This window comes from Aptenodytes forsteri, unplaced genomic scaffold, assembly GCF_000699145.1.
Source record: "Aptenodytes forsteri isolate BGI_AS27 unplaced genomic scaffold, ASM69914v1 Scaffold66, whole genome shotgun sequence".
NCBI lineage: Eukaryota > Metazoa > Chordata > Aves > Sphenisciformes > Spheniscidae > Aptenodytes > Aptenodytes forsteri.
In genome coordinates, this window is record NW_008795131.1 from 4,074,395 (window position 1) to 4,082,464 (window position 8,070).

The window sequence follows — 8,070 nt, forward strand, 5'->3', positions numbered from 1 at the left end:
TGGGGGCGGGAGATGGATGGTAAACAAATGCGCCTTTGAAGAGTGACAATGAAATAAATCACTCGGTTACTTCGTTGGCACACTTGATAATGCCGTTATCATAAAGAAGGGACTGTCAGGAACGCCTGCAATCGTGTCACGGCAGGGGCTGGGGGATGCCGGGGTGGGGGCTGTCGGCGGGGGGCTGCATGCAGGACTGTCCCCTTCCGCAGGGCACGGGGTTGTCCTCTGCCCGCCTGGCTGGGGCAGAGCAGGTTCAGACTCGCAGAGCACTGATGAACCTCACCTTAATTGGGGTGCCCATGCCCCAAAATGCAAACTGCTGGTATTCCTGCTGGTGCGGCGGGGTCTCCCCCTCTCCCGGCTGGGAGGAGTGTTCATCAGGTGTCATAGCCTAACGCTGATGTTTACCTTTAGCCAGTGGCCATCGGTGTGTGGCATTCGTTCAGCTCCACCAAACATGCCCTTGGCTCCACCGACCTGGAGCGCCTGATGCAGACACCCGTGTTCAGTTTTCCCTGGAATTCAACAGATTTGGGATCAGGGTTACAGCCTCGTCCGGGGTTTTATCCTGGGGTGGGAGGGATTTCCCCTCCTGGGTTTGCCTCTCTCCACTGAGCGGCATGGTCCTTCACCAGCCGGGGAGCATGTGGGTCCATGCCCCAAAGGTGCTTCAGCACCCCAGTCCTATCAGTTTCGGGCTCATATTTGCTTAAAACTGGTGGGGTTGGTTGAATTTGCTCCTGTAAATTCACTGGCTAAAGCTGGGCTGATATAAGCTGGGTGTCAGCGTGTCTCTGAAAGTGGGTGCAACCCTTTGTTTTCACTAAATCTGCGTAAAATCGTGCTTTTACATGATTGTAAAAGCTCTGTGTAAATCCTGCTCCTGACTGACTCAATGCAAATCTGAAGCAACCCTCGTTTTAGCTGAATTATGTGTACCTGGACACCTCTTTTCATGCTGGACTCGACCAAGGCTGCGCAGGCTGCCTGTGGCCGTCCTGCCCTCCCTTGTGCTCCGGGTAAGGGATTCCCAACTGTCCACTGGACCTGGATGGGGACGGGAGGATGGAGAAGGAAAGGAGGAGGAGGAGGAGGAAGAAGCCTCTTCCTCCACTGAGAGCTTCAGCCCTGATCGTGGTGCACAGGCTTCACTGTGGCTTCACTGGGACTTGTCAGCCCTCGGGCATAAAGTTAAGCGGGTGCTTAAAAGCTTGATCCTGAGCCATAGAAGTTGGACGTTTTTCTATTGACAAGGAGCAGGATCTGGCCTCAGGTCCCTGCGGGTTTAGGGCCAGAGGGCTCCATGCCTCGTGCGGCCCTGCCCATAACAAAGGAGAAGGCAGAGAAAAGAAAAGGGAAGGAAGGGGGAAAAAATATGGAAAAAAATGAGGAATGCTGAAATGAAGTTGTGCTCGTTCAGCTCCCTCAGATGCACGGGTCTCCATCATTAATATTAAGCAATTCCTGACAATACCACTCTGCATTTTCCAAAAGAATAACTATCAGCCTGGTAAACAAACCTGGAAATGTACAAAATTGAGCAGAATGTCTCATCTATGGAGGCTTTATGATAAATGTAACAAGGCAACAGCTATGCAAAAAATATTAAAATGTAGAAAATTGACATTTGGAATTGAGCTGGGATGTGCGCTGGAAACGCCGTCGTCTTATCGACAAGGGGGGGACCTGCAGCCCTTTCTTAAACCCCAATGATACAGGCTAATTTATATGCAGTTATTCACGTGTGCAGTAAATTCCAATTATGTTTACAGATGTCTGCTTAACATTTATGGAAAAGGAACCTCAGCATGTCTGAAATATCCTTATAAGGGTTTGGACTGGGCTATCTTTTTTTCTTTTTTTTTTTTTTTACCAACACCAATTTAATTATATTTTGCAGATTTAAAAAAAAAAATCCAGCTGAGCTCTCTGATAGAAGGTTTAACATCTAATGCATATATTTTGGTTGTATGACCATTTCATAGATGTTTTAACTGTATTTTTTTGTTTTCATCTAAAACTCAGGAGTTTGGTTGATTTTTTAGACACAAAAAAAAGGCAGCAACAAATAAGTGCAGTAAAAGATGCAGGCGTTTTCAAATGGCTTCCTGTTGCAGATTACTTTTATTCTTTGCCTTGGAAATTCTTTATTTAAAAGAAACGTTTCATCGTTCCCGCGTTGCATGTGCCGCGCTGTCAGACCAGGGGTGCGACAGTCTCGCCCGTCACACGGTGGCATTTTGCCCTCCACCGTGTGAAGAAGCCTCGCATCCATCCTCGTTTTTCCCGGTGAAAGGTGTTTCTCGCCCTTCTCCTCGCCGGACCTGCACATTTCCTTCTCCCGTTTGCATGTTTAGCTGCAGTTTTATGTCACGTTGTGTGTTGTCGTGCTGATGACTGTAGTGTTAGTGGGGCTGAATAATTTGCTCTCCGAGCCCCGGTGTGCAGGGGGTCCCTGCCCAGAGGCCCCGTAGCCTGGGCGGATCCAGCAGGCAGCTGGGCACACACCTGCAAAGATGGATTTTCTGACTGTAGTAGTCATAACAAAAATGTGTATTTTCAAGATGCGTGGGGCAAGAAGCAGCAATTTTCACACTCTCCTACCTTGGGTCTGGGCTCTAAAGGTGGCTGCAGCCCTGAGAGGTGACGGCCCCGCGGGGGGACCTGCCTGGCCCAGCCTCGCACCCTCCCCTGGCACAAGCTGGACCTCGGGCGGGGGGTTCCCCCAAGGAAAAGGGTATTTTCTCTTTATTCTCAAATTGCCGTTTTCAAATATTTTTCCTCCTCTTTCTCTCGAAATTTGAAATGGTCATAGTTTATTACAGCACATTGTGTGAGCAGCACCACAGTGAGCAGCAGCCTGGCTCCGCAGACGTGTCCATCTCGGGACAGCGCGTGTCCGGCCAGGCACCAAGCACCGGGCACAGCCCCGGCATGACCCCGGGGTGTCCGAGACAGGGATTTCCACACAAAACTGAAGGGTCAGGATGCTTTATTGGTGCCTACCTCCACTCGCTTTTCCTCTGGAGAGCGAAGGCGATGCACGCTCACCTCCCGGGGCTCTGCAGCGACGCAGGAGTTACTCCAGGTCCCACCCCGGTGGCCTGGAATGTGCCAGGACAGCATCAGGTCCCTGAACACAACTGTCCCTGTCCCTGTCCGGTGACTCATTTTAAGTATTGCCACCCTGCCCGCTGGCACAGCTGCTCGTGGTGGTGGTGCGTACGCTGGGGGTATGCAGAAGCTTTTCCATCGTAATTTTTAAAGCTAAACAAGTCAGTATCTTATGTATGAAAGTACTTGAATTCAAATAGGGGAATGAAAACCTATGTCGGTATTTGGAAATGGCATTTCCCTCCCGTGTGAAGCACCAGCCCTGTAGAATATTAATCTGGGGTTTTAAAAGCTACGGTAGGAAATCATCTTTCCAGAGCACACACAGCTCTAAACCGTTCCTCAAACACTGGAGCAAGCAGAGGACTCTGCTCTGCGTGTTTGCTTGTCCAGCCTGCGGACGGAGGTGGGTAGGGAACCTTTCTGTGTACTTCCTTGTGCAGGGGACATAATCTCCTGCAGGTATGCGGGAAAGATTTGTTTTGAATTAACACCTTATTGATTTTGTGTAAAGACATCCGAGGGAACGGCAGTGAGCTGAGATTATGCGCAGTGCACGGCAGGCGCCCGCAGAGCTCCATCAGCACGCAGCCCGGCTCCGCTCTCCCGCTGCATTTCACCTTGTGCACAGACGCCACGGTGATGGAGCTGCTACAAACGCTGCGGGCTGACCCTGCAAAGTGGAAGGAAACACTTTCCGTCACGAGCTTTGGAGCAGCTTCTCTGGTTTTACAAGAGAAGTGGTAACAGCCTACGGACATAAAATTTGGTGTGGGTTTAGGCTGGTTTGAGAGCGCGCAGTTGATCTGGGTCTCAGAGATCCGTCCAGGGACTCCCTGCAAAGCTCAGGTCGGGACGAGGACAAAAGCCCAAGGTTCTTCACAGAGGTTAAGTGACCCTTTGGGAGGCCCCTCAGGCTGGCAGCAGGCAGGCTGTCAGGCCAGGACCGGGGGCAACAGGTTTTCCTATCTAGGGTGCTGGGTGGGAAGAAGTGCTTGTCCTTGTAATCAGCAGCCCAGCACGGCAAGTGTTAATGAGAAGTTTCAGAGAGGGGAGAAGAGGAAGACCATGCTGTGGTTAGAGTAACTTACTTGATCTGAGAGCATATGTGGAATAAATGTGCCAGATTTTAAAAATGAGTTCTGTTTATTAGCACACCCTTAAGGAAATAAATCGTACATCATTAGGAGTGATGTCTTCTCACCAGCCATCTTCATTATTATTAACACATTTATCTAATAGCCATGCGAATTTCTTTCAGCCATTTATTCTGGAATCTTATAGGCTTTACAAATATTAACTAATTACAGCAGTGAAGATTTTATTTCAACAACTGAAAAAACACATTGCTAGGGAGTTCTGCAGACTCAGAGCTTCCGAGTCTGAACATCTCGGGAAGTTTCCATTTTCACAGGCACATGACATCGCCACGCTCCCGGCACGAGGCAGATCAGCACAGAATAGCTCCTTCAGATAATTGTTATCAGTGAAAACAGTGTAATTGCACAGGCAGGAGAAACATACTTTGTAAAACTGTGCACTAGTGTTTGGGGCTGCTCCCGAAGGAAGCGTAGATATATAAAGGACTCTCCATTTGAAACAAGGTTTACTTGTTTATAAGCAAAACAAGTTCCCGTGCCTTCGCGCCTGTGCTGGTTCAGGGTTGGATGCATCGGCCTCTGCTCTCCGGAGCCACCTTCACCTGTGGATATAGAGAGATGAGAAGAGCACACACAGGGACCTGGCTGATATGAAGTTCTCAGGGCCCAGTAACTCGTGAGCGAGACGCTCAGTAACGAGTTTTGAAAGGCCATCAGTAAGGAGAGGAGCGGGGTGATGTCTCCCCAGCTAGCTGATTAGCTGTTCTGGTTATGTAGCACTGTGCGTGCGTGTTTCTGGGAGCAGCTGACGTGAGAAGTTGTAACGTGCGATGTTAACAGCCTGCTGCCAGGAGTTCAACAAATAACCGTGCATTGAAAGTACCGAACAGGAAAAAGACCAGTTCAGACTGTGGCATAACAAAGCCAGGGGTGAGCAGCCTTTCACATGACGTTTTTGCCACTTTGGAATGATAATGCCATTGTGGGGTTGCGTCTTCAGTGCAGGCGATGCCCTGTGGAGCGAGACGGCCCCTCTGGTGCTGCCTGACTCCGGAGCCTCGTCCAGCCCTCTGCAGCAGCCCTCGGGAGGGCAAGGCAGACAGGGTCTGGAGGCAGGGGGTGTCCCCATCCACCAGGCAACACAATAAGGAAGGGAGCTGTGGGGTGATGGAGTCTGAAGGGTGCAGTGCATCTGCGCGGGTGTTGGGAGATCTGGGTTGTGCCCATCTCTGGGTGACCCTCGAGAAGCTGCTCCCCACCCCGTGCCCTCCCACGCTGCCTCACCAACCCAGCGGTTCTGGCGAGGACCTCCAGGCCCAGCTGGAATATGAGTGACAACGGCATTGAGGAATGATTTTTTTTAGAACTATATGTTTTTTTTAAAGTGAGCTTCTGAGCATGGAGAATTGGTCCTTGGTAATGCCGGTGTGCAGCTCTGCCCTGCGTGAGGGACTTGTCCTGGAGCACAGCAGAGGACAGCAGAGCATCCTCAGGCAGGACCCTCACGGGGACTGAGCTCCACCCCTGGCTTCTCCTGGAAAAATTATTTGAAACTAGTGAAATTTCACATTCTAGAACAAAATGATCTGGTTTTTTTCATCTTGAGAATGGTATATTGATGCATTTCAGAGTAATGGGATTGTGGCTGTGCGTGCCATATCCTTGCCATAGCGTTGAAATAAGCTGTATATGTGTACAGCCAAACTTAGAACATCACTCACTGCTGTACAAAGAAAGGGAAGGTAACAGGGATTTTAAACGTGCATTTTTTATAAAATAACATGTTTGGCCACATCTCCTTACTGCAGTGCTCCAGTTTCATGCCAGTGCAGTGGTGACCCTATAGAAATCAGATGCTCAATTAGTAGCTGGGGTGTCATGAGCAGCGCAGTGCTGTGCAGTGCTAACAAGCCCTGTCTGGCGCGTGCCGGTGACCTCTTTAATTGCCTCCACCAGTGCAGGGCCCTGCGAGCACTTTGAGCCACGGGCTCCCACGCAGCGTCTGCCTTTTACCTGGCTCTTGCCCACCCGGCCCAGGCAGACGAGATGTTGTGCTGAGCTGCAGACAAACGGCAGCCGCAAACTTTGTTGGGCTCAGACTGCATAAACCCAGCTGCCTCGATTTGTGGGCATGCGGTAACGCAGGGAGAAAGAAGGGCGCGCTGGCCAGAGCCTCCACGTCCTGTCAGAAGCCTTAAAATAGAAGCCTATATAAATAGGGTGTGACATAGGATATTATATAGTAACGTGGTGTCAAATTACAGAATCTATATATAGAAGAAGATTAATCAGAGGTCGGGACTAAGCAGACAGATATAAATACAGCCAGGAGCTCTGGATTCATTTTCACAAGCGGCGAGGGAAGTTTGTGGTGCTGTGGTACCTGGTCCAGGTGATGCTGTTTTATCACCGCGAACCGAGATCTGCTCCTGCATCTGCAGCAGGTAGGCAGAGGGCAGTGCTGGTCTCCCACCAGTGTAGGCGTACTATCCCTATATTTTATTGGGATAGTCCTATTTGTTTTGACTTCAATTATTTTTCTCCAACGCTCTGCGTGACGGTGATGTCAGACACCAAAAGCTGACGTTCTGATGATGACAAAAAACCTCTTACATTGGGAAGCCTCTTCTCCAGCTGCTTGTAAAGGACAAATAATGCAGCAGCAGCCCTTTTTCTGTACACGTATGGGAAGCCAGTGGCAGAGTTTGGCAGAGGAAAGTCCGTGCAGTTACTCCTTTCTAAGCAGGAAGATATGTTCCTGTTGGGTAGGAAGGCACTGTCCACCCTCAGAAACAAGAAAAACACAGAATTTGCCCAGAGTCACGCAGCAGGTCAGCGGCAGGAGTGGGGGGAAAGGTCTGGACACCCTCTTCCCTCCGACACTGCCGGCAGACCCACTGCCTCTGCACAAAATCGCGTATACGTGTTAGATAGGTGGACGAGATTGACTCTCACTCCCAGGGAAGTTCAGTGACTGTGAAATTAGTAAATTACACAGGCCCACAGAACTTAGAAAAACAATATAATCCTGGGGGTACTGAAATAATTAATTTGCTAATCAACTACACCTTGCTTTTTTTAATTTGCAAACAGCACTCTCTTTTGTTTCCCCACTTCAGCCATCTCAAGAAGAGCGGTATTTCGGGCAGCAAAGCCGGAGGGGCCCCGGGGCAGGGCCGAGCGCGGGGGCACAGCACCCCGGGGGCTGCAGGGCACTGGGGAGAGGCTGCCTTAGCGCCGCAGTAACCCCAGCAAGAGCTGGGCGATGCTTTTTTGGGGGGGGGCTCCCTGTGCTCTGGATCCGGCCCCCCGGATCCAGCCACCAACTTGGGAGGGAAGAGCCGGAGCTGCAGGGTTCCTGCAGATGTTCTGTGCTGGTTTGTCTCCTGGTCTCGCTGCACCGTTGTTTGCTTTAAATCATTTCAAATGCGGAGGTTGTCAGACAAGACAATTAACATGGGGAAGGGGGAAAGTATTACCATCCATTATTTGCCATAACATGAATTTAAGCCAGGAAGTCAAATGATAAAATATGTGGTGAAAAGTGTTGGTGGTGGGAGTGCCTAAATGAGTAATAGCCTTGGGCTTCTGAGCCTTGAACTTAACGTGCTAAGTAAATCCCCGAGGTCAAAAAGTATGAAAATTGTTGCAGCTTGGGGAGATATATTTTAACTTTGCAAAAGGTCCTTGCAAATCCGCTGCTGGGGCTCGGTGGAGAGGCAGAGGCAGAGGCAGAGGCAGAGGCAGAGGCAGAGGCAGAGGCAGAGGCAGAGGCAGAGGCAGAGGCAGAGGCAGAGGCAGAGGCAGAGGCAGAGGCAGAGGCAGAGGCAGAGGCAGAGGAGCGTGCCGCGCC